Source organism: Vulpes lagopus, chromosome 1 (assembly GCF_018345385.1).
Source record: "Vulpes lagopus strain Blue_001 chromosome 1, ASM1834538v1, whole genome shotgun sequence".
Taxonomy (NCBI): domain Eukaryota; kingdom Metazoa; phylum Chordata; class Mammalia; order Carnivora; family Canidae; genus Vulpes; species Vulpes lagopus.
In genome coordinates this window covers 23,543,283-23,569,720 of record NC_054824.1, presented here as the reverse complement: position 1 = coordinate 23,569,720, position 26,438 = coordinate 23,543,283, and the positions used below count along the sequence as shown (strand labels likewise).

Genomic DNA, 26,438 nt, shown 5'->3' with positions numbered 1-26,438 from the left:
ACAGAAGAGTCCACTGAGGCCCAGAGCAGTTAAGCAACATATCCAATATCAAATGTCCATGGGATGGAGCTGAGCTATAAACCCAAGCAATCTGATACCAGCAACTTGTCTCCTAAATCCATTCAAAAATGTTGAAAAGCAATACTGTTTTCAATTGGAACTACACTTCATAGTATGAAAATGTAATAACAGTACAGTAATAGTAGAAGTAATTGCAATCACCTGTTCTCATTCTTGATTTGGCTTTGAAAATCTTGATGATTTGTAACCCAACTTACTGCTCTTTTGATAGTTGTTTTTCCTAAAAGCCTAAGCACTGAACAAACTGCTTTCGACCACTTCTCTCTAAGCCATAATATTCTTTTCCTACAAATGGAAAAAAAAATCACACAGGATGGTTTCTTTTAAAACAGACATTACTGAAACTGTAAATATTTTTAGCCCTTTGTACTTTTCATCCAGCAGCTTGGCTGAGAATAATATAGAAACATTTAAAAATAGCCCTTCGGTACTCTGAAAACCATTAAATAGTTTAGCACATACCCAGCACCTGCCTGACTTGTCTTAACACTATTTTGCTAGTCATTTTAAAAAAGAAAACCCTTTCAGTTTCAGAATTTTTCTCCCTTAAAAACCAAATGTGTCACCAGAGTATTTTGTGCTAGGTTGCCCTCTCTCTTCCTAACTTAGTAGGTGACACCTGGACTAAGTCATGGGTAACTAATGAAGATGCAACTTTCCCCCAGTACAGTACATCTCACAGCATGCAAGAAAGACTTTCCCAGGCACGGGAAAACAATTATAACAAGCTTCATAACAATTGTTGGGATTTTAATGGAAAGTTAGTTTTGTTCTATACATACAGAAGTTATTTAGAGTGATATGAGGACACATGGTGCAAATCTATCCTGATACAGGAAGGTGACAAGGTGATACAAGTGGTGATATAGGATGTATTCCCTGGCCTCTTTCTCCAGAGGTGAGAGAGTACAATCCATAGATTTCAAAAAGGCAGAAAGAAGGAAGAAAGGGGAAAGGAGGGAAGAAAGTAAATAATTTATTTAGAATCTACTTTGTGTTCAAGTACTTTGTGCCTGGCATCGAACTTTCAACTACGGTCTGAGCTGCACCATGTTGTAACAAAACTCAAAGTACCTGCCTAGACAAATATAAACATCACTAGGTTTTAAAGTCCAAATTAAGGTGAGACACTGGTTTTAAGACTGTCAGGTATCCTTAATTTAATAATACAAAGATTGACATAATTTGAGGTCAAGAAGCGTTTCTCCCTCCAGCCACATTTGATGAAGATTTTGTAATATCACCTGACATAAACAAAATTTCTTGGAACATAAGAAGGTCTCTGATGTAAACCAAAGAGAGGCAGTTAAAAAATACCATGCATTAATAAAAAGACTCAGTGAAGGCAGAGCTTTCGGGTGAATACATACTCTCTTGTCTAAACGGGACACTTCATGAGCAAAAGAGGATATTATCAATTAATCCAGACAGAGGGACAAACTGGGATACACCTGGGCAAACCAAGACTTACAACCGCCCATCTGTAATCCACATCTCACAGCTACGGGCCCCCCAGAGGAAAGGTTATAACCAGGCTCCAGTGGAAACCATTTTGTTTCGTTTGATAGTTTTAGGTCTCCTACAATCTATGAGACAATGCTGACAGACAGCATGCCTTCTTCTGGCTTTCCTAGTCAACTTTCACAGATGCAGATGATAGAACAATTAGACTCTATCAAAGCAAAAGTAAGTTAATACCATCCCAGAGAGAAGTCTGTATTTAGCTCATTTTCATCAATGACTGAAAGACCCAGAAGACATATTGGTATAAAACACAGTAACAGCGATAACAGAAACAGGATTCCAAGATTCTTGTAAGGGTAAAAATGGACCAAAATGAATTTGGCCAAGTTTACTAAGATTCAGTGTAAGGTACTATACAGTCAATCTTCAGGGCCCGGCAGCTTCCTAATTCATCAAAGACAATGTGACAGGGCTGCCAAAATGCCCTCTTGGGCTGCATTAAGAAAGAGACTCTTCTAATGGCCAGAGAAATCCAAATTCCACCATACTGGGCTCCAATCAAACTATTCACAGAGAATAGCTTTGAATTTTGCCCACTACATTTTAGGGTACCTTCTTGCAAACTGGCGAGTGTGATGAGTAGGGAGACAAATGATGAAGGAACTATCCTAGGAGGACTACTGAAGGGAACTGAGCATAACCAGGTTGGAAAAAGACTTACAGAAGTCACTGTTCTGTCTTCATCTAAATAACTGAAGAACTGCAGAGTGAATACTTAGACTTCTTTACCACCCAGAAATTAGGATCCCTTATACAAGGCATCTGCACTAGACAGTGTTGAATTTGAAGGTTTATGAGGTCTTGCCCGGTCTACGAGTCTACTTACTGGGGGGGAGTACCACACTCCCCATGAAATCAAGCCCCAAGAATAGGTCCAGGGCCACGTTGACACATTCTCTGTCATATTTGTGGAGCTCGTTTCTACCCACACTGAAGTAAGGATTTCTTTCTTTTTTATTTTTTAAGATTATTTATTTATTCCTGAGAAACAGAGAGAGAGACATAGGCAGAGGGAGAAGCAGGCTCCCTATGGGGAGCCTGATGCGGGACTCAATCCCAAGACCCCAGGATCATGACTTAAGCCAAAGACTCAATCACTGAGCCACCCAGGTGCCTCTGAAGTAAGGATTTCAAAGTATTTTTAATACACCTCATGGATGAGGCCACATCTATTGGAAAGAGAAAATACAGGAGTAGTTACACCATATATTTTATATTTGACCTAAAATCGGCCACACAGAAGCCTCTGTCATCATAAAGGACTTCTCTGGTCAAACACAATGTATATATAGAAATAAATAAAAACATCACTGCCAAAGTGTCTTCTACCAGCTATCATGGCATAAGTTGTTCTTAATATACAAAGACTTCTTACTCCAAAAGACCTTTTCTATACAGTGATGCAACAGATCTTTCTTTTTGCCTTACTGTTTATCATCCTCACACACACAAAAAATGTTTCCAAAATACATACATCCACTTATAAAAATTCAATTGCAGGGCAGCCCAGGGGGCTCAGTGGTTTTGCGCCGCCTTCAGCCCAGGGTGTAATCCTGGAGACCCGGGATCAAGTCCCACACCAGGCTCCCTGCATGGAGCCTGTTTCTCGCTCTGTGTCTCTGCCTCTATCTCTCTCTCTCTGTGTGTGCATGTGTGTCTGTGTGTTTCTCATGAACAAATAAATAAAATCTATAAAATGATAATAATAATAATAATAATAATAATAATCTAAAAAATTCAAATGCAGGTGATTTGGCAACAAATCACAACCAGCTAAAAGAGCTTAAGTAAAAGAACTCTAGGGCCAGAAACAAAATCAGAAAGATAAGACACCTTAGAAAAATATAGAGAAGCCAATCAACATACTATAATCTGAATATCTAGTGCAGAGCATGGCAAATAGTTGGTGAATAGAAATAAATGATGCTCCCTATAGAAAGACTCAATTAAGTATACAGCATAATTTATTCATGAAAAAATAACTGAGAGTGAGTCTTAGGTCTTCTCAAAATTACTTGAAAATATTCACTAAATCTAAAGAAAACTGATATATTAAAGCACCCTAATAAAATGAAGTGGACTGGGACACCTGGGTGGCTTAGTAGTTGGGCATCTGCTTTTGGCCCAGGGTGTGATCCCAGGGTCCTGGGATCAAATCCCACATTGGGCTCCTTGCAGGGAGCCTGCTTCTCCCTCTGCCTTTGTCTATGCCTCTGTGTATCTTTCATGAATAAATAAATAAAGTCTTAAAAAAATAAAAGTAAAAAAATAAAATGAAGTAGAATGACCTGTTGCTTTAGGGAGCAGTGATAGTATAATCTGATATGTATAAGCCCCTGGATCACCCAATGGTGTAATGCCCTGCAAACTGAATAAAGGAAAGGAGATTTAATTAATTGTTTTCCACCTCTTTAAACTGACAATATGTTTGGTTTTAAGAAAATAAAAGGACCTAGAACAGAAAAGAAATATTATATTGAATGGTCTATATTCTATATTTAGAATATGTACCTTATATTTAAGAAATATTTGCTCTTGAACTTTTATCCTATAATAAACAACTACAGACAGCAAAAACAATAAAAAAAAACCAGTAACAACAAAAACCAATCTGTTAGGGGATTTATAGAAAAGTAACAGTGAAACATTCTAGCTGTATAAAGAGGTCTCCTGCCAATTCATTATTTTCCCCTTAACAAGTAATTTTACACATATTCTGAAAGGCCTGAGGAGGTATTGCAATGTTGCAAACTCAAAACGAGTCTCCTGAGCATTAATATACCATATACTCCCTATAGTCAACCAAAATCTCAATTTGCCTGCATCAACACTCCAAAATAACTCAAGATTGTAAAATTGTGGGTTCCCAATCAATTGACTTTTTCAATATCTGATGATTGGATACAGCCTTCATAGACTTCAAAGCCCTAATATACACACTTTTTTAGCCCCCATAATAATATAAACTGTATGTCAATAATTGTTTTACAATTACAGGAAATCACTATAGATCATTCCCTTCCTTCTAACACATTATCTGAGGTTTTTGGTGTTTTTTTTTTTTAACTTTTATAATCCTCATGTGATTTGTGGCCACACAAGACTGATTTTCCAAATAGAACCCCACTATCTTTCTACTATTGCCTCTCCAAAATCAGCAAAATTTATTCATTTGCATTCAACAATTATTTATTAAAATTTTACTCTATGCAAGACACTGTGCTACAGGGAGGTGGTACTAGAAATTCACTAGAAGTCCTGAGGAGTTAAGATGGTGGAAGAGTAGGGAAATCCTAAGTTCATCTCGTCCCTCAAATACAGCTAGACAGTTATCAAACCATTCTGAAATTCAGCCCTATCATCAGTGAGTTTTAAATCATTGTAGGTGGGGGATCCCTGGGTGGCTCACTGGTTTAGCACCTGCCTTCGGCCCTGGGCGTGATCCTGGAGTCCCGGGATCGAGTTCCACATTGGGTTCCCTGCATGGAGCCTGCTCCTCCCTCTGCATATGTCTCTGCCTCTCTCTCTCTGTGTCTCTCATGAGTAAATAAATAAAATCTTGAAAATAAATAAATAAATAAATAAATCTATCTATCTATCTATCTATCTATCTAGTAGGTGAAAGACTCATAGCCATGGTAAATGTGAAGAAACAGTGGAGGAGTTGTCATCTGAACTGGGCCACAGAGGATAGGATCTCCAAGATTCTGACTGTGAAAGATGAAAGGGGTGAATGGAGGGATGGGGAAGAAAGTCAACTTTAAGGAGAGGAAACACAAAAAGCATAATTTGCAAAGGCAAAAACTGCAACAAGTCCTGCATACTATCAGAAAAGCAGGTAGGTCAGGTTACTAGCTGGAAGCAGGGTTCATTTATCCAGTTGGAGAAAGGGTGGGAGATACATAGTTCATCTGAAGGATCAGTAGTTTCACAGGGTCTGAAACATAATCTTCCTTTCCCTGTAAGTCATACTCTCTGAGTGCTTAGCTTCAGAAGGGTCCAACGTGAAGGAAGGAAGAAGCAAATCCTGGCTGGTTGTCCAGGTGCAGTACCTAACGCCAGCAACCCACAGGGTAACATATGTTGTGACTAGGACTTTCTCACATCAATCCAAAACATATGGAAATTCTGAAAAGACATTTACCAATGGAAACTTGCCCTATTCTTCGTTTTAAAACTATTCCATTTTGAAATAAGAGTAGAGCCTCCAAACTCTGAATTAACCCAACCACCGATTATCTCCACCCTTTCACAGGTCATTCATTGTGAAGCTGTGTTGAGGTTGCTAGGGGGAAAAATCACATAATTGTAGGATTTAATACATCCAGGTCCCCCTACTAAGCTGGTCCTCCCATTTCCTACAGAGGCTCTTTCGCCAAGCTTATATCCTCCTCTTGCTGGCACACAAGTAGGTCATGGCACATTTCCCAGCTGTGGTGAAATATGACTGAGTTCTACCACTGAAGTGTGAGCAAAAGTGATTATGCTAATTTCCACGCCCGGTGCATAAAAACCTTCTGTGTGTCATCCTCCATGTTCTTTAATCCTTTCTTGATGTGACACAAACAAGCAGAGTTGACTGTGGAAGCTATGCATTGAAAATGGAGAAATTACAAGATAGAAGTAATCTGGATTCCTGAAGGACTACCAGGAGGAATGCTACCTATTATTCACTAACACCCATTTTGAACATTATGCAAATAAGGAAAAAACTTCTCTTGTTTTATACCAGTGAGAGTGGAGGGATTATCTTTACAGCAGCTAAGAATTACCTTAATAATACACAAATTCTGACCATGGTTTTTGCATTAGTTTGGATCTACCGAGAAGTAGGCACCAAGACAGGATTAGAAATACAAAAGGTTAAAAAAAAAAAAAAAAAGGAAATACAAAAGGTTTGGGAGCACCTGAGTAGCTCAGTGGTTGAGCAGCTGCTTTTGGCTCAGGTTGTTTATCCCAGGGGTCCTAGGATTGAGTTCCGCATCAGGCTGCTTGCAGGTAGCCTGCTTCTCCCTCTGCCTATGTCTCTGCTTCTTTGTGTCTCTCATGAATAAATAAATAAAATCTTCTTAAAAAAAAGAAAGAAAGAAAGAAAGAAATACAAAAAGGTTTACTAGGGGATGGAGCAAGAGAATCCAGGAGGTTCTTTAGTCCATACCTTGGATAGAGAGAGAGAAGGAAGAAGGTACAGATAGAAGTCTCAGACTGCAACACAGTTCCAAGAAAGGTCTTGTCAAAACAATAGGATTTCTCAAGCCAATGTGGCCCATTAGAAAAATCTAGTATCCCACAGGAATGAAGTTGCAATAGGAGCTCCCACTGTGCTCAGTCAGTGACTGGGAGGAACCAGGGGGCGAAGTGTGGCCTTAGTGCCAATAGAGAGATGGTTTCAGAGGAGCAGCAGCTGGGCCCTGCTGTTCCCAGCTGCAGATCTGAGCAGTTCATATTCACAGATATCACACTCTTCAAACTTTCAAGTCCTACATTCCTTTCCCTCGCCTTCTTTTTATGCATATCCGCACCTTGCTGTTTTTCCTTTGCTCCTGTCAAGAAAAGTTGTTCTCTGGTCCAAAGCTAATCTCTCCATGTGTTCCAGCTAATATGTACCCTCCTTTTCTTTGCCTCTTCCAGAATCTATCTATCCTCTTCTATGTAAACACACTCAAGATTTTCAACCTTAAAAACTAAGATAAAAATATATTCCTTGACCTTGTTCTCCTTCCCTTCACATCTAAGTTTCCTGCAAGAAAGGTTTAAGTGTACTGCCTCATTTTTTATTTTTCATTGCTCATCAACTGCTCTTTACTGGATTACATGAAGCTACAAATTGACATATCCTGAATCTTTTCTTGACCTCTCTGAAGTGTTTAACACTCCTCATCACTCCTTCCTACTGGAAACTCTCGTAATTGTGTCCTGGGATACCCTATGCTTAGGTTTTCTTCCTCCCTGAAGATCATTCCTTTTTATTTTCCTCCTCCTTAAATGTCCACTTTCTATGGCTTCTCTCTGTTCTCATTGGTTCTCTCACTTGATTGGTTCTCTCTGTTCTCTGTCTTGCATGTTAATCTGATGATTCTCATGACTTAATTATGCACTCATTCACTGATGACATCACTCACGCAGTCACTCACGCCTGAAACCTGGGAGCTGCCCAGAATTATTTCCTATGTTTCAATACCTATATTCAGTCAGTCACCATGTTCTGAGGATTCTACTCCTTAACTGGCTCTCAGCACCACCATCTCTTGGTCTGGATCCCTACCCACCACTGGCCCATCACTTTTCTCATGAACTTCTGTAGGAACAGAGTGAATGATCCTCTGACCTCTGACCAAGTCCATTTTCTTTCTGTCCCATCTCTGCAGAATGGTAAGACAACATTTCTAAAGCACAAATTTGATCATGAGAAATGCCTATAGGATAAAGGCCAATCTCCCTAGAATGGTATGTAATTATACCATCATAATCAAGCTCCCATCTATGTTTTAACCTGATCTTCCTCCACTGCTCTATGTCTCCAAACACTAGTCATACTAAACTGTCTGCAATTCACACACTGTGTTACATACTTTGTGCTTCCTTTGTACATACCATTTGCCTTGAATGCCCTTTCCATCACCCTTGTCCTTCTAGGGGAATTTTCTATACATTTTTCAATAATCAGTGTTGGATTCATTGGTTTAGTGATGTCTCTACTAACTCACCCTTGTGTGGGACCCCTTATGATCTCCTCAACCCCATCCCAGACCCGGGGACTCTTAAAAAGTTAGCAGTACCTGATTCAAGGGCTCTTATAAGGTTAGCAGTACCTGTTCCCGACACTCAACACATGATTCCGGGGTAGCAATTTTATCCTGTTCCTTTTCAAACAGCACTGACACAAAATAGGCACTTAATGAATGTTTACTGACTGAAAGAATGATGAACTAATCTTCCATCTTGAGTTTGGCCTGATAAAATTTGTCTCTTAAAAACAAAATTTTCAGAGTGGCCAAAAACTATTATGATGCCAATCAACATTACAGGCACGCACTGGTGGCCAAGTTCAAGTAGTGACATCTTCAATTTACATGTGAAAAGTGAGTACTTGGCATTAGAGGAGAAAGATTCAAATACTCTACATAAGACGGCCGCAAAGATAGCTCAAGGGCTATTATCCCAAGGGACATGCATTCATTCTTAATAACTGTGTAAACCAGAGTTCACATTTCGCACAGAACTTTCTAACAAATTGGAAACAGGAGATGGTTTAGCTAGGCAAAGGAAAAGCATGGCTTTGATACACAAGAAACTACACATGCATTTTACATTAAATGCTGTTGTAATTTGCTCACAGAACACAGCACAAAAATTATTCTAAAAGTCATAGCTTGTAAATTTGATATGTAAATAAGAATTTAAAATTAGAAATCTCCATGGCCACTGAATACTAAAAGAGTAAGAGGAAAAAGGAAATGAAAGATAAAATACACCATTTCAGACTGTCTGGAATGCATCGCCTTCTAACCTGAGTAGAGGCCAGTTATCACATTCAATACACTTGGTAAACAGAGTTTACTGAAAATGGACCTTTTCATAAAAAATCATAGGTCAAACAATCTCTATGACATACACTGCTGTTAAAGGAAACATACTTTTCCTCATTCTTGACATGATGATGTATGATGTGCTTATTCAGAGAGACAACTTAATATGGTTCCCATCCCAAAACTTAGTGAAAATAGCTTTTTTAAAATTTGAAAAATAAATCCCCAGACACAATTCTTGTAAAATATTAAATCCTGCCAGAGATGGATGTTTTCAGGGAAACAGTCCAAAGAAAGCTTTTAATTTATTTAATGTTCTATGAGCTAATGGTATCAAGAAAATATATCTTTGTTTAAAATATACAAATCAGTGATGCTTACTTATATATACCATTCACTTGACATAGGCCCTGCTGTTCAGCTTTGTAAGAGTAGCATTTTTCCTGGAGCTGACTCCTTAGGCCTAAATTTACAAAAAGTCTGTGATGACATCAAGCTTAACATTTGGCAGGGCCAGTAAAATTATTCCTCAAAATGGGTGCTAATATATCACTTTTACTCAAAGCTAAATGAAATGTCAGGAAAGCCCTCCCATGATTACTTCAACTACCCATTAATAAACATTTCTGACCAAAATAACTGAAGGTCCCATGTTCTCAATGCAATGATACCAGCAAATTCTCTTAAAAACTTGCTCATAGCCACAAGTCTAGGTAGATGTGACCTTTCAGGTTTTAGATTGATGATACTAAAAAAATACATTTATGGGCTGAAAAACTTAAAACCCTACCCAAAGCACTCAATGACTTCCAAGCACCAGGAGAAACTACTTGAACTAAATGAATATTTGGGGAAAATCTACATCATTTGGGTGGTTCATTGGTATATATAAAATGTATCCTTTAACGAACAAATAGGATTTCTAATTATGTTCCTATATTTCTCCTCCTTACACTTTTCAAATTTAATCTCAGCACTGTTTAATCTCTGTCTTTTTTACTCTTTGCGCTCTGTCTGAAGTTTTCAATTAAGAATTACTTTGTAGGGATCCCTGGGTGGCGCAGCGGTTTGGCACCTGCCTTTGGCCCAGGGCGCGATCCTGGAGTCCCGGGATCGAGTCCCATGTCGGGCTCCTGGTGCATGGAGCCTGCTTCTCCTTCTGCCTATGTCTCTGCCTCTCTCTCTCTCTCTCTCCCTGTGACTATCTAAAAAAAAAAAGAATTACTTTGTAATAGTATTGTGGTTATATTGGAAAATGTTCTACTTTTTTTTAAAAAAAAATATTTTCTTTATTAATTAGAGAAAGAGCAAGCATGAACAGGGGGAAGAACAGAAGGAGAGGGACAAGCAGAGTCTATGCTGAGACCAGAGCCTGACATAGGGCTTGATCCCATGACCCCGAGGATCATGACCAGAGCCAAAAGCAAGAGTAGGACGCTTAACTGACTAAGCCACCCAGGCGCCCCTTGGAAAATGTTCTTAATTTCAGAGATGATGTTGAAATTTTTAGGGATACAGTGTCATGAGATCTGAACTTACTTTCAAATGGTTCTAAAAAAGTGAACCCCTTTCCCCAACACAGATACATAAAACTATACATAACAAGATAAAACAATAAATGTTAATAACTGGTGAATGCAAACTTAGGGTATGGAAATGTTCCTTATATTATTCTGTCAACTTCCCTCTAGGTTTGAACTTTTCAAAAGAAAAAGAAAAAAAAGTTTTAAAAGAATAACTTTACTTAATGAGTTCCAGCTTTTCAAATTATAAATGCGATTTTTTAGCATCACAAGCCTAAAACTTGAGGGATCTTGTAATAAGGACTGGCAAAGGACACATGTGATTGTCTTCTACAGACATACTATTGATTCAATTTGCACATCCTGGAAGTGCTGCGATTTGAGTCGGGGATGGAGGTAGAGAGGCATCATGACCACATCCACAGTCCAAGCATTTCCCTCCAAAGGGCTCCAAAGTTGGCCACCCAGGGTCTCCTGGTCTCTACTTCTTAGTGAGATCCTGGTTTGCTTACCTTCTCCCAAGCACTTAGTGACTCCTGGGAAACACTGGGAGATCAATGAGGGTTTGCAAGTAGATTCTGCATGTTAGACCTGTTAATTTAAAAAATACTTAAATACTTAAGTGTCTCAAATACTCTTGAAGGCTTTCAAAATTGTAGCTGAATCTAAAATGCTTTTTCAAATATTTATGTGCAAATCTTACACAAGAGAGTTGCTATTATAGTCAGTATATTTGGTCAGAGAAACAAAAGACTAACTAAAGGTATGCTTCATTTCTGATAAAAACATAACTATTTTCCTCCTGCAATTACACTGGCACCTATGACAAAAAAACATTTTAAACATTTCCTTGCATCAGGCATGTTGGAGTGATCTTCTTTGTCTTCACTGAGAATGCTTTGTTACACAGTTGAGAGCAAGATGGTGAAGGAGTTTCTTCTTCAACTATTTTTTTTTTCTAAAATCACTTCCTACTTGTCCTAAAATCTTGGGTCAGATTCCAAAAGACAGATTTTACACTGTCCACATATTTTCTTTGTGATGCAACAATGTGATATAAGCATAACTTTAATATATTTGTGCTAATATGATGCTAAATTCCTAACTCACACATCAGGATCTTAGCTATAGTCTATCTATCCTGAACATTATTGTCTTTTAATTAGCCTGATATGTTTATGGTAATAAACATAAAGCTTCAGGACAACTCAATATACTCAGGTGAAATCTTCACCACTTACAGCACAGTAATCAACTAGTAATCAACTAGATGGCGTTTTCTAAATGAGAAATACTAATTGCAAGGTAAGATACCTTTCTGTCTATCTATGCTGAGTATTTACTTACATGGAAGGCATGGTGCTAGGAATCTTGCTGTGCGTATCACCTCATTTTATTCTTACCACAGCACTGTGGAGCAGGTAATGTTATAGGCTCTGGGCAGGAAAGGACAAAAGAATCTGAGAGGGGGAAATGAACACTTATCAAACACTACCATGTGGCAATGTAACAGTGCTCTTTAGGTGTTATCCCGCTTCACTCTTTCTACAACCCTATGATGTAAGAATCGGTAACCTGATTTTACAGAGGAGAATACTGGGAGGTACATAACTCGATCAAGACTGCTGATCTGGGAACTGAACCCACTTACGCCAAGTAAAACATGGGCACAATTCCTCCCTGTGGTCACATTCCTCGGCTCTAAGCCAGATGCTGGAGATGGAGGTAACCACCATAGAAGGAATAGCTGTGAATACTGCCTCCCAGTCACTGCACCTGCTAAGGACGAGAGATGCAGATCCTCAAGGGGGAAAGTAAGCAATCCTTCCCTTGAATAGAAAGTGAGTTCCTTTTAAAATCCAGAGCACTGGGGTGTTGGGGGGGTGGTGAGGCTTTGTGTTCTGATTTAATCCAGCTCTTAAAGCTAAATGAAGATAAATTCCCAATCTGACCCGAAACTGACCCAGCCTTCTAAACATCCTGTAAATAACCAATCACCTAGAGAGGAAAGCTCCAGAAGACCAACTAGAAGGCTCTTCTCCATTGCCATCCTTGTACTTCATGCCTCCCTCCACATGACTAACTTGAAGCATAAATTTACATGTGTAGCTAAAAGGTGGAAACTACCCAAATTGTCTATCAACTGATGAACGGGTAAACAAATTGGTGGTGTATTTGTGTCATACAATGGAATATTATCCAGCCATATGAAGGACTAAAGTACTAGTACATGCTACATTGTGGATGAGCCTCAAAAACATTATGCTAAATGAAAGAAGCCAAACACAAAAAGTCACGTATGATTCCACTTATATGAAATATTCAGAAAAGGTAAATCCATAGGAGCAAAAAGCAGATTAGTGGTTTCCAGGGCATGAGGAATGAGGAGAATGGAGAGTGACTCCTTAATGGGTCTAGGGTTTCCTTTAGGGTGATGGAAATCTTTTGCAACTAAATAGAGGTGATGATTTCGTACTAAACTATACACTTTAAGAGGATTAAATTTATTTAATGTGAATTTAACAAAAAAATGTACATATGTGAACACACATTTCTTAGGCAGTGTTGAATAATAATATACAGTATGTCAAGCCATAAAGATGCCCCACCCTGGGTTCTTTTTACATTACACGCAAATAGAGACGGATTTCCTGTAAGTTGATCTTAAAGAAAAAAATGTCAGAGAAAGAAAATGAGAACTAAGCCATCTCAAAAGAAACCAAACTCAACACTACAACCTTGTCATCTTCCTATCTTCTCTATCCCACTAAAACAGAAACCCCAATCACTGAGTACACCACATACAGAAAAACTAGTAATTAAAAGACTTAAACAAATTAAATCTATTGTGGTTTGTTCCCTCAAAATTAAACAGAAAGATCCCACAGGCCCTTAAACATATGAAAAGAGGTGCAATCTCTCTGGTTATCAGGGATATTAAAACTAAAACAACTGGAGATCATTTTTCATCCATCAGAGAGCGAAAATTTTCAAAGATTCCTAATACCTACTGCAGTGAGGCAACCAGGTACTCTATATTTTGCTGGTGGGAATCTGCACTGATGCAATTTTTTTGAAATGTCACCTAGCACTATCTTTGACTCAGCTTTTAGGAATCTACCCTTCAAATATCAAAATAAATACACAAGAATATACATACATAAGTTCTAACTGCAGTGACGTTAAGAATGATAAAAACCCCGAACGCTCCTGAATGCCCATCAACTGAGGAACAAATGAATAAAGTATGGTACAACCGTAACTGCAGAAGGCATTAGATTTATATCAAAAACAGGTACTAGGGTGGCACAGTCAGTTAAGTGTCTCACTCTTGGTTCAGTGCAGGTTGTAATCTCAGGGTCATGAGGTTGAGCCCTATGTCAGGCTCCATGCTCAACAACAGGGAGTCTGCTTGAGATTCCCTCTCCTTCTGCCCCTGCCCCCTCCTCTAAAATAAATTAATTAATCTTTTAAAAAAAAAGAGGCATTAGATTTATATTTGTTGATATTGAAAAATATGACAAAATATAAAGTAAAAACTAAGTTGCAGGGAACTGCTTATGATTCCATTTTTATAGGAGGGAAAAATACTTTACGTGTGTGTGTGTGTGTGTGTGTGTGTGTGTGTGTGTGTATGTTCCTCGGTATATCATATATAGAGAAAAAAACGCTCTGAAAAATGGGGGAAAAGACAATGAACGTTTTCCATATTCACCTTTATATTGTTTGAAATATTATAACAATCATGTACTGCCTGGAGATATTCCTAAAAGCAGAAAAGTTTAAATAAACAAGATTTTAATCTGAATTTTTCTTTTATGAGTGATAAACATATATGCAAGAATATGAAGGTGACAGTTCCACAAAAACCTACTTCAAAGGTATGTACTGAAGTTAGCAGAGACTCATCTTTAGCCTCCTGAATGGTCTATATTCTCTCCAGACAGTGCAACTCACATATGGAGTGGTATGATCTCCATACCAGCCCCAGTCCCAGCACAGAAACAGGGAGTAAATATATAGAAGAATTTCCATTTTGCCAGAGTGATTTTATGCCCATTGACTATAATAATTTAGAACCTAATCAGGCTACTGTTTTTATGTCTTTTTAATTTCATTTTTCTAAGAATGCACTTTTATTGTATTTTATAAAATCAAGTCCATGATTCTAAAATAACAGAGAAGCACAGTTTTAAACAATGAAAGTCAATGTTCATAATGATAAAGCAAAGTAATATATTTAGGAACTTTAACAATGAAAGATTAAATTACATTAAACATCTTTGGACTATGTTAATACACTCAAACTCTTATACCATGATCCCAAACAAATCAAGAGAAAACCTTCTGGTCATCAGAACAGATTTCTAACCATGTTAAGTAAAGGCTCAAGCTATTTCTCTCATTAGGAACAGTGAAGTCTAGATTGCATTTACAAGTGAAGACAAAGAGAAGAGGGGAGTAAATGAAACCCCACACAGCTTTAGGAACCAACTGACAAGAGTTCAACCAAAGACACTTTATCTTTTGCCAAAGCTGTAGATAAAAAAACAAAGTGAACTTGACTTTCATTTTTCTTCCCTCTCATACTTCTGAGTCAAGATGCATCTAAAGATGAGAAAAGACAGGTAGTAAGAAAGAGAAGCCAGGGGCCCAAGGGGGTGGGAGGTGGGGGTCTGACTTTCCTGAGCTGACACTATTTTAAGTTTCACTTACCAGTACTCTATGCTAGGGGAAAAGGGCTTCCCATCAGCTAGGAACCATGGCTTCACAGTTTTCCTGACAGAGACATATTTTTTTAAAATCAGAGTGCACCAAGTTATAGTTACCAAGAAAACCTGGCTGGAGGAATAAAGAACCAAATGGGCTTCTAGCCAAAAGCTAAAATAAAAAATACGATGGTTTGTAAATGCAAATTTCTTCTCTCTCAAGTTTTCAAACCAATGTTCAAGTGAGGTGCATTTCCAGAGCTGGCAGCTTAAACGTAAACAACTGTGAGTACCACCGTGGCAGATAAAAAGCTTTACAATTCACAGCTGTGGTGCTGAAATAAGGAAATCCTGGATTCTCACCAAAGGGTGAGCAGCATTGGAAGATCTATGACACATTTTGGTGGATTCTGAGGATTTCTGAGAAGTCAGGAAAAAAATTTAGGTTATTTTCATAACAGTTGGACTTTACGTGACAAAAGGGCCCTAAAATGAAAAGAAGCCCTGGGTAGATGGCAGAGCTGTCATACTGTTTGGATTCCCTGTAACCATCTGTGTATTCAAAAGAACCTTAGAAATAAATTAAGCCCACCACCCTGAGGGGTGCGGCATGTGGTGGGTTGCTGCATGAACCTAGAAGGCATGATTCCAAACTGATGGTCCTCTGTTTCACTTGCTCTGCTTCAAGGGCTCATCAAGTTAGCCCCAAAATGATGTCTTCAGTAGGTGGTGACCAACTGAATACCTCCATAGTCAGAAACGGAGCTACGTGAATTAATGCACTAAAGGCAAAGTGTGTTAGATCACACAGATTAGTAAAACAAAATGCAGTATCAGGCAACCAAGTGGTATTTACAACGCTCCCACTCTGCTTGGTGCGGAACCACCTGTAAATTTAAAGCTTAAAAAAGGTCCTCTGAGGCAGAACTCAGCAACACCAAAGTCTTTTGTCCAGCTGGATTTCACTTGCCCATTCCACCCAGCCTACTGTACGGGTACTGATGGTCTTCCCCTTTGTGAAATTTTATGCCTCCCCCCTTTCACTCTTTGTTCCTCTTGACCTCTCTGAAGCAGCTGACACCGTTTAGCAGCTTTTTATTTTCTCTTTTAATTATTCTCTCTCCCCTGGTTAGCTGCTTCTTCTCTTTCCTTCATGTTTCCCTGCTCCTCCTTCTCCCTCTGCTTGACTAAGAGCCCTTTTCAAGGCCCATTGGTTTCTCTTTGAGAAATCACCCATCCCCAGGGCATCAATTCTCTCCCTGTAGATAACTCCCTAGCCTTTCCCTTGGACTCCTCTCCCTTATTTTCAACTCTCCATCAAATCATTTTTCTTTTTTTTTAAGATTTTATTTACTCATGAGAGACACACAGAGAGAGGCAAAGACATAGGCAGAGAGAAAAGCAGACTCCCTGCGGGGAACCTGATGCGGGACTCCATCCTGAGCCAAAGGCGGATGCTCAACCACTGAGCCACCTAGATGCCCCTCGAAAAATTTTTCTAGCATGTGGGGCCTCTACTGTGTATTTATTTATTATTTTTTAAGGTTTTATTTACTTATTCATGAGGGACACAGAGAGAGAAAGAGGCAGAGGCAGAGACACAGGCAGAGGGAGAAGCAGGCTCGATGCAGGGAGCCCAATGTGGGACTCGATCCTGGGTCTCAGGATCACGCCATGGGCTGAAGGCAGGTGCTAAATCACTGAGCCACCTAGGCTGCCCCTCTACTGTGTATTTAAAGCCATTCACAGATCTTCATTTCTTCCCCTTTTGCTATTCCCTGGACAAAAGAGTTTCTGTCTTGACCTCATTCATTCCTTCAGCAGCAAAATCATCTTCCTGGTCACCCAGGCTCCAAATATTAGAGTCTTCCTCTTCTTCAATTCCAATCATCCAAGGCCTGCTAATTTTTAAAATCTCACTTCTGTCTCTTGCTACCCGCTTGCCCTGACCAGACCTTGTTCATCTCAGAGTAACTGCTTTTCTTCTTTCCTAGTGTCTTGTCTTTCCAAATTGGCCAACATGCTGCCACCATCTTGATCTTCCCATTACCGTCCCCAGCACTTCAAGAACCCTCACCATCACTACATAAAACCACCTGCCTCTCTAGTAAAGAAGGCTAAGTACAGCAGAGTCGCCAACAGCTGGGTTTTGAACCCCAGTGCCACCACTTAATGACTGTGAGCCTCAGTCTCCTCATCTCAAAAGGAGAGTTGAGAATAACATCCCCCTCAGAGAGCTACTGTAAAGAGAGGATTAATTAAAAGATGTGAAGAATATGGAATAGTGCCTAGCTCAGAAAGTGCTCATTTACTGTCAAATTTTGATGGCTCCTAGCTTCACTGGCTTCCAGAGTGTGCACCCATTCTCTCTTCATTATCACACCTGCCCTCATCCAGTTTATACTGTGTGGGTGACCCTTTCTCCTCCTGGCTATTCTACAGAAATTCTATCTATTTTCAAGGCTCGGGTCTAACTCCCACCCAGCCAGTGGGTCTTCTCTGGTTACCCCAGCTACACCCTCTTGCTCCTGCCTCTGGATTCTATGATACTTATTGGATGTCCCCTAAATCAAGTTGTTCTCTAAATTACCAAGTGTGAGAGACAGCCCACACACTGGACAGAGCATTGCTGTTGGCACCAGAGGCCTGACCCTTTACTATGGGTCCCCCTATGTCAGTGATTAATGTCTCCGATGGTCAGCTTCTTTCTCTGAAAAAGTTATAACTTCATTTATAAGGTTTTCTCAAAGACTGAATAAGATCATGTAAAGCTCCTATCACCTCATTGGGCATATTAATAAATGTTCGTTCCCTTCCACTGAGACTATACACCCCTCAAGGGCAACTCACATTTCTCCCAGCTTCAAGGGCAATGCTATGCAGAAATTAAAAAGACATGTAGAGGGATCCCTGGGTGGCCCAGCGGTTTGGCGCCTGCCTTTGGCCCAGGGCACGATCCTGGAGTCCCGGGATCAAGTCCCACGTTGGGCTCCTGGCATGGAGCCTGCTTCTCCTTCCTCCTGTGTCTCTGCCTCTCTCTCTCTCTCATAAATAAATAAATAAATAAATAAATAAATAAATAAATAAATAAATAAATATTTTTAAAAAAATAAAAAGACATGTAGGTAAATGGCAAGCCAAATAAATGAACCCCTTCCAAGTCTAATGATTCTATGACAGTATCCTGAAATGGACTTTTTTTCCCGTATCTGCTCTAACTGGCAATGCTTCCATCATAAAATGCATTTTAACATACTCAATCTGCCAAGAGCATAAACTGATTTTATTTTTGCTCTAATGAGGGAATACATTATCCGCTTAACCTTTCTCTCTTCTGTGATATTGAGATTTTTTTTTTTTTTAGGACTCATTTAAAAAATCCAGAAAGTCCACAGCAAAAGAAAAAAAGAAATTGCAACACTAAGTAATTTGAAAGATTTTTCAGACCTAAAAAGGGAATTTTTAACCACAACCTTAGTCATAAACCTTCAGCAGGCAAATGAGAAGCAGTGAAAGATGAAGTCCCAAGGAGAGGATGGGTTTGAAGTGCGACTCGCATTCAGGCAGCGGGTTACAGCACTCACAGGACAAGCTGACGGAAGTGGGTGCTGTACCTTTATCACGGCCGCCCCCACCTGACCACCTGTAGCAGCCTCAGAGGAAGCAGACAACCCCCACACACTTTCCAGCTGCATCTTGGCAGCCACAAAGTACGCACACATAATCAACCAACGTATAAAATTATATCAGAAGCATCAATGTGACGGGGGAAAATCTTCAACTTGTGATGAGTAACCTGTGTTATTTAGATTGTCACCAAGACCTGAAGCTAAGCTAAGGGGAGACCCCTCTCAACACACCCACACAACTCTGATAACTGGCTACGCAAGTACAATCTTAATAGCAAATATTTAGGGCATTTAAAAGGCTGAAGCAGCAAAACCTCTGATAGAGAGTAGGGGTTCCCTTGGGGGTATTATGAGAGCTGTAATTCTCTTCCTCCTAGTATTCAATGACAAATGGAATTATGTCACTGGGTCCAAAAGCAAGGAAGACTGTTCCCTGCCTTAAAATTGGGCCAAAGAGAAGATCTATAGCCCTGTGACTCCGTTGTCCTACAAATGAAGGGCTGGATTTTACTGAAAGAAAGCAATTCATATGTTTGGAGCAGTGTTCTTACAGGGCTCTGCTTCAGAAATCATATTATTTAAGTCAAGTGAAGAGAAAACCAGAAAAAAAATAAGAGCAACAGTTTACAAGTCATTTTTAAAACTTTGCTTTGTTCCACTTGAATAATTTTTAATTGCCATTTTAAGCAGTTAAATTAAAAATGCACCTGTGCTGTAAATCATGAGAGAGCACACCTGCTCTTCAAATATGACTTGAAAATAATTTGATCCCCCCCCCCATGCTCTCATTTTATATTTAATTTGGAAAGTGAGAAGAACAACGGAATAGGCGAAAATTCTAGCCCATAACTTGTAAATCCTAAAGAAATCGCCAATGGGCATTAAAGACAAGTGTCACTTTTAAACATATACCCATAATCCAAAATACACCCAGTTTTTGAAGCTACTAATCGCAACTTCAGTGACACCACAATAACAAGAAGGGGATTTACATAATAGCAAGGATGTCCACCACTGCAATACATACACAGAACTTCAAGTCTATAAGAGCTATGTCCTAAATTCATGTCATATTCTCCATTCTAAAGTAAGTTTAATTTGCAACAATGTTCTTTGTTCATTGGGGCCAAAGAAACTATCAAGAGTATCTACCCACATGCTTCCATTTCCCATGTAACTTGTCTAGGGCCATCCTGAGTCTGAGCACAGAAAAAACAGAGCATTTCTCTCTCTGTCCAGTCTGCTGAAGTTCCCCAACTCTTATAAGTCTAAATATAAAATACACATCTTTAAATAATCATCGTTAATAAGCCACAGAGGTAGATGCTGAAGTTTTCCATGTTGGCAAATCCAAGAATGACACTTCTTCCACACAGGATACTTCTGGATAAATGTCTGCCCTAGCAATTATTTCTAAAGACAGGTTAGTGAAGGGCACCTGGTCGCTCAGTCAGTTAACAATCCGCCTTCGGCTCAGGTCCTGATCCCAGAGTCCTGGGATAGAACCCTGCATTGGGCTCCCTGCTCAGAATGGAGTCTGCTTCTCCCTCTCCCTCTGCCCCTCCTCCCTGCTTTCTCTCCCTCTCACTCTCTCTCAAATAAAAAAGAAAATCTTTAAAAAATAAAATAAAAGAATAAAAACAGGCAGTAAAGCTGCAATTGCCCTCTTTGCAAGAATGCAAATGTCTGCTAGCAGATTACTCTAAAAAAAAAGAAAGAGGAGTGGAGAAAAGCTCAGTAAAATGTTGAGAACTGTAGCTTTCCTTATGGATTTTGGGATATAATGTCCTATCATCTACCCCCATCTTCATTTCCTCACCCCCCAGTAAATACAAAGGATGAACGTTATTCATCCTTTGTTATATCCTAGTATAATGGTGTCCTACTAACAATTTCATCTTAAATTTCTACTATTACCTGCCAGAATATATTTTGGAGAAAAGAAAGTAAAACTGTAAGAGAAACCTGAGTGATACACATCCAGTATTTCAATACGTTAACCCTTTCAAACTCTATCTAGATGAAAGAGTTTACTATCTCCTCTTCACTCCCCCTTCCAAAAAACATTAAGGTAGCAAAATTCCTCCACCTTGGCTCCATTTGTAATGGCTGCCTTTTTATTTTTACATAATATTTGAGTTATTAAAAGTCTAAAGTTTTTACTTCTCTTCAAAAGAGTATCAGAAAGCCAATTTTCAGCCTCATCTACAAGACAATTTAATAATTAAGCTGCTTTTGTAATTCTGCTCTTACATATATGCCCAACAGAAGTGCACATGTGTGCTCATCCACAGATATGCTCTGGAATGTTCAATGGCAGGGCTATTCATAATGGCAGATAACTTGAGAACCATACAAATGAATAAACAGTGGTATATTCACACAATGGAATATTATATAGCACTGAGAATCAAAAATTGACCATTATATGTAACAATATGGACTTCACAAACTTATTATTGAATAAGAAGCCAGACACAAAATAGTACACGCCATATGACTTTATTTATAAGAAGTTCAAAAGCAGGCAAAGCAAATCTACACTTTTAAAAGAGTAATGGGGCGGCTGGGTGGCTCAGCTGGTTAAGCGTCTGACTTGATTTCAGCTCAAGTCATGATCTCAGGGTCGTGAGATCGAGCCCTGAATCAGGCTCCATCCTCAGCAGGGAGCCTCTCTCCCTCCCTCTCCTTCGTGTGTGTGCATTCTGTCTCTAAAGTAAATACGTCTTTAAAAAAATTTTAAAAATAAAAGAGTAATGGCCACTATAGGGGGGGCAGACACTAAAAGGGAACATAAGAGATTTCTGGGGGTAGTACTGGTAATGTTCTGTGTCTTAATCTGGGAGCTGATTCTATTAACGTTCATTCTGAAAATTCATCAGTATAATGAGTGTCTGTGATATGTGCACTTTTCTCAATGTATCATTGAATTTAAAGTTAAATAAAAGAAAACTAGCTTCTTCTCTCAAGAAATAGATCTACAGGTATAAAAACTGGAGTAGCTCAGCATATTAAAATGGAGCTAAAAACCTGGATTCAAATTCAAGATTTTATTATCAATTATGCAATCTCTGCTTCTCTGGCTTTCGCTTCTATAAAACGAATAGCAAATGTCAGATGACACACAATGGTGCATTTTTTAGCAAAAAAGATGCACAAATGTTTATTACTGATGCCTAAATATTAAATTATATTATACTTGACCAAGAATTCTTTAAGGTTTAAGCTTGTACACAAATGTAAGTATAAATGTAATTGGTAATATTAATATCACCAATTCTGCTATTTAAAGAACTTCCTAATGATAAAAGATAGACAAATTTATTCTATTTACACCTTACACTCCTAAATCCTCCCCCTGACCCACCTCATCTTCTCAATGACCTCTTAACTGTCCTGTGCTTTTCTATCTTTTCCCTTTTGTTCCCACTCTACTCCCACCTTCCTAGCAGGCCATGTCCCATTCCTTCTGCCTATCGGGATCCTACCCATTCTCCAGTTAAATCACCCCTAGTTGAATCACAATTCCTGTAGGACACCCCTCTAGGCCACAGTGACCTTTCTTTCTTTTTCCATTTAGTGCCTCTACCATCCGTTTGTGACAGTTCTTAGATAAGAGCATTGAATAGCTATTTATCTCTCACACCACGATTTAACAAGTCACATGTTCATATCTTGCCTCCCCAGTAGGCAGAGACCTGTGTGATATTTATTTTAATCCCCCTCAATGCTCTGTACATTGTAGATATTAAATAAATGCCTGTTATACCAATGCTTTTTTTTCTGGGTTCAGGAAAGCAGGCATCTCTGAAAGTAGGGCAAAGGTGCAGCCTGGGATTTCTTCTTAAAGTGAGTGGATTCTGTCAATTGGCATCTCATCTCTAAAACTCTCTACTAAGCTCTGATCTTCCTTCCTCTGAAAGCTTTCAATCACTCTACCCTTTAGAGTCTAGACTTGTACTTTCAAAAAGAAATATAATATGAGCCCCATATGTAATTAAAATTTTTCTAGAATTAACCTTAAATGTAAAGTAAAAGGAAACAGGTAAAATTAGTAACATTCTTACTTAATCCTATATATACAAAATATTATCATTCAACCGACATAAGAAATTATTAGAGAGCTATTTTGTCCTTTGTTGTATACTTCACCTTGAACTGACATATATTTTTACACAGTGAGCACCTCTTAATTTGGACTAGCCCCATTTCAAGTGTTCAAAAGCCCCATGTAGCTAGTGACAACCGTATTGGACAGCATAGGCTAGAGTCTAGACCCAGTATATATAATTTTGAACCATTCTGAATAAGATTAAAATCAGGTAAACCCTCTAGGGATATGTAATAGCCTTCTCAAACCTTGCTCTTAAGAATTGAAGAATATACTTTAAGCTATTATATTTTAAGCTATTAAGTTCAACATCAATCCATATCTACTCAATATTTAAAATGGTGATCTACTCATCAAACGTTCAGTAAGGTGCTATGATTATTAAAAATAAATTTACAATTAAATAATTTTGGACATTGGAACTTTCTTATTCAGAGTACTCGGCTCAGAGCTTTGCAAAGAGGAAGTGCTCAATATACACTCACCATGAATGGATAAATGAACAAAATAAGGAAGCAAGCAAGCTGGAAGAAAAAAGTCCAGCCTTACACCTCACAGCCAGTTACAAATACGGCAGAGACATGGTGACATCTGTTCTCATCCATTTATGGATTAAGAAATAAAAACTTGAAGAATCTCATCAAGGTGGAATTTAGATTTTTTTAAAAAGCCAGTTCTATAAAAGTTAGGGAAACTCTGGTAAACAAAAATTAAAACACAACTGTAATGTACAAAAGTTATTAAGATGTCTATAGTACTTTATCACTTTATAAAGCTATTTGTCATACGTTATGCAGATAACATACATACACCAAATATTATCTAACCCAACTATCAAAGTATAGTTTCCTTCTCCTATATGCCAAAAGAAAATAGATGTGGAAATAAGTGCTTAAACCAAATAACTCATGGTTTCATGGCCTTAAAGAACATCTTGTATTCATGAGAATGTTTTCCCATTCATTTGTGCCATGCAGTACAGCATACTTTCTATCTGATTGTAAGTCATTTAAGAACTTCTTTATTTTGGAATTGTATGACTATCGTGTGAAGTGTTAGTTTTACTATGGACATCAAAAGAATAAATGACTAATTACATAAAGGGGAAAAGATGAAATGAATCATGGATTCCACCCGAACTTCAGCAGTTAAAAGGGTAAGTAGAAAAATATTTAAGGAAAAAAAGAGATCAGCTTCAGTTAGTCATGGTCTTTTGAGGTAAAAAAGGTAAATGTATTTTACTTGCCTGATCTCAGATCTAGATTCTCAAAGATAAGAGGTACTATGGAGATTCACTACAAAATACTCAGACTTCAAAAGTTCCCATAAGGTCAAAATATGGAATATGTACAAGCAAAAGATAGGTACAAAATCAATATATTATGAGATGTTTTTATTATTAATTGTCTCTCTCAAGTATTCAAAACCTTAACTTAATCTGGACATCTTAATGAATATATAAGAAAAAAACTGAAGAAATTAACAGAATTTTTAAAACAAAAATCAAATCCTATATATTTAAAAAATACTTACGGTTTAACTGTTATAAACTGCCCTAAAACATAAGCAACCTAAATTTTGCTTTAGGAGAAAAATGGACAAATCCTTTTCAAACTAATTCAGCAACAAATACTTGTTATAATACTCAGGTATTTTACTTTTTTAAACATTTAAAAATTAAGAGGTAATCAACATATAACATTCTTTCAGGCGTATAACATACTGGCTTGGTTTTTTTTATATATTGTGAAATAATCACAACAGTAAGTCCAGTTAATATCCATCACCACACACACACACACACACACACACACACAAATATTCATCACCACACAGTTACAAATTTGTTTTTTCTTGTGAGGAGAACTTTGTTTTTGAGAGAGAGTATGTGAGTGAGCGGGGGCTGGGGAGGTGGGTGGAAGGGAGAGAATCTCAAGCAGGCTCCACGTGGGGCTCCATCTCACACCCCTGAGATCATGACTCAAGCCAAAATCAAGAGTCAGATGCCTAACCGACTGAGCTACCCAGGCTCCCACTGTGATGAGAACTTTTAAGATCTACTGCCTTAGCAACGTTCAAACACACAATACAGTATTGTTAACTATAGTTAGGCATTTTTAATTGATAATGTCACATATAAACTGGTAATTTTTAGTTGAATAGGCAGTTTACTAAATAAAATCACATAATTAAGAATTATGAAGAGGGGTCTTAGAAACATTTAGCCTAGTGCCTCTCACCTTTAATGTGTATGTGACACAGACTGTGATTCATTCAGTAGGTGTGGGGTGAGCATGAGATTCTGAATTCTAACAAGTTCCAGGTGGTGGTGTTGCTGCTGGCCAGGGACTACGTGTCAGGTAGCCAGGCTCTAGTGAAACCTACGGAAGGTCCAAGAGACTCTGCTTGGGCATCTCCAGTAACCAGAAGCTGAAATTCGCTTCCACAGTAGACATTTTAGGAATCTGGCTTGTAATGAGAGCAACAGAGAAAGTCTGCTTCCTCTCCTAATGAAAGACAACCTTTCTCTCCCTCCATCTCCTCTTTCCCATGTTAAACATCCCCACCTCCTTAGCCACTATTAGAAGTGGCCACTTTCTGAAGCCCTAAACATCTTGATTACAGAGGACACTCTCTGCGGTCAAATATTCCTCCAAGTAGTCCCTGGGGATGAGGCATATATTCTATGGGACAATCAGGACTAAGAACAGCTGAGGGGAACCGCCACATTGCTCAATCTAAATGGGACAGCTCTCTTAACATGGTTCTAAGGTGATGTCATCTCATGTTAGAATCAAAAAAACATACTGCACTGGCAGCTCACAATCTTGTAGAGAAACTGGTAGAAAGCAGGTGTACAAATTCTGTATTTGAACTTATTCTTTTAATTTAACCCGAATATAGGAATTTACATTTATTCCTGTGTATGCTAGAGCTTTGCATTTTCTGAGGTAGTTTTAAAATAACAGATCAAATAATAAATATTTTAAGAAAATAACTTACAGAATTCTTTTAAAAATCTACTATCTAATATGTCATATGCATATACACATATACAAAAAATTATGTGCAGTTTAAAAATTTTATAAAAAAGAACATCCTTGGGGTCACTACTGAATTTGGAAAATAAAACATTGCCAGGCTTTGGAATCCCCTAACGAGCCCTTCCCCAGCATGGCCCATTCCATCACCTCTGGAAGTGATGGTTATATTGATGGGTTTTGTGACAATCATTCCCTTAATTTTCTTCATAGTTTTACCATCTATATATGCATCCCTAAATGATGTATTTAGTTTAACATGCTTTTGAACCTTACAAAAATGGAATCATA

General features: G+C 38.4%; 1 protein-coding gene across 6 annotated transcripts in view; it reads right to left on the bottom strand.

The window, feature by feature from the left end:
• BACH2 (BTB domain and CNC homolog 2) overlaps window positions 1-26,438 on the bottom strand; it is a 357,223-nt gene that overhangs the window by 305,958 nt on the left and 24,827 nt on the right. For 2 of the 6 annotated variants that reach the window (XM_041766588.1, XM_041766598.1), the window contains exon 2: window positions 11,170-11,248. The exons of the other annotated variants lie outside the window; for them this stretch is intronic. The gene's annotated coding sequence lies outside the window, so the exon portion shown is untranslated. The remainder of the gene's footprint in view (window positions 1-11,169; window positions 11,249-26,438) is intronic. 6 annotated transcript variants of the gene reach the window in all.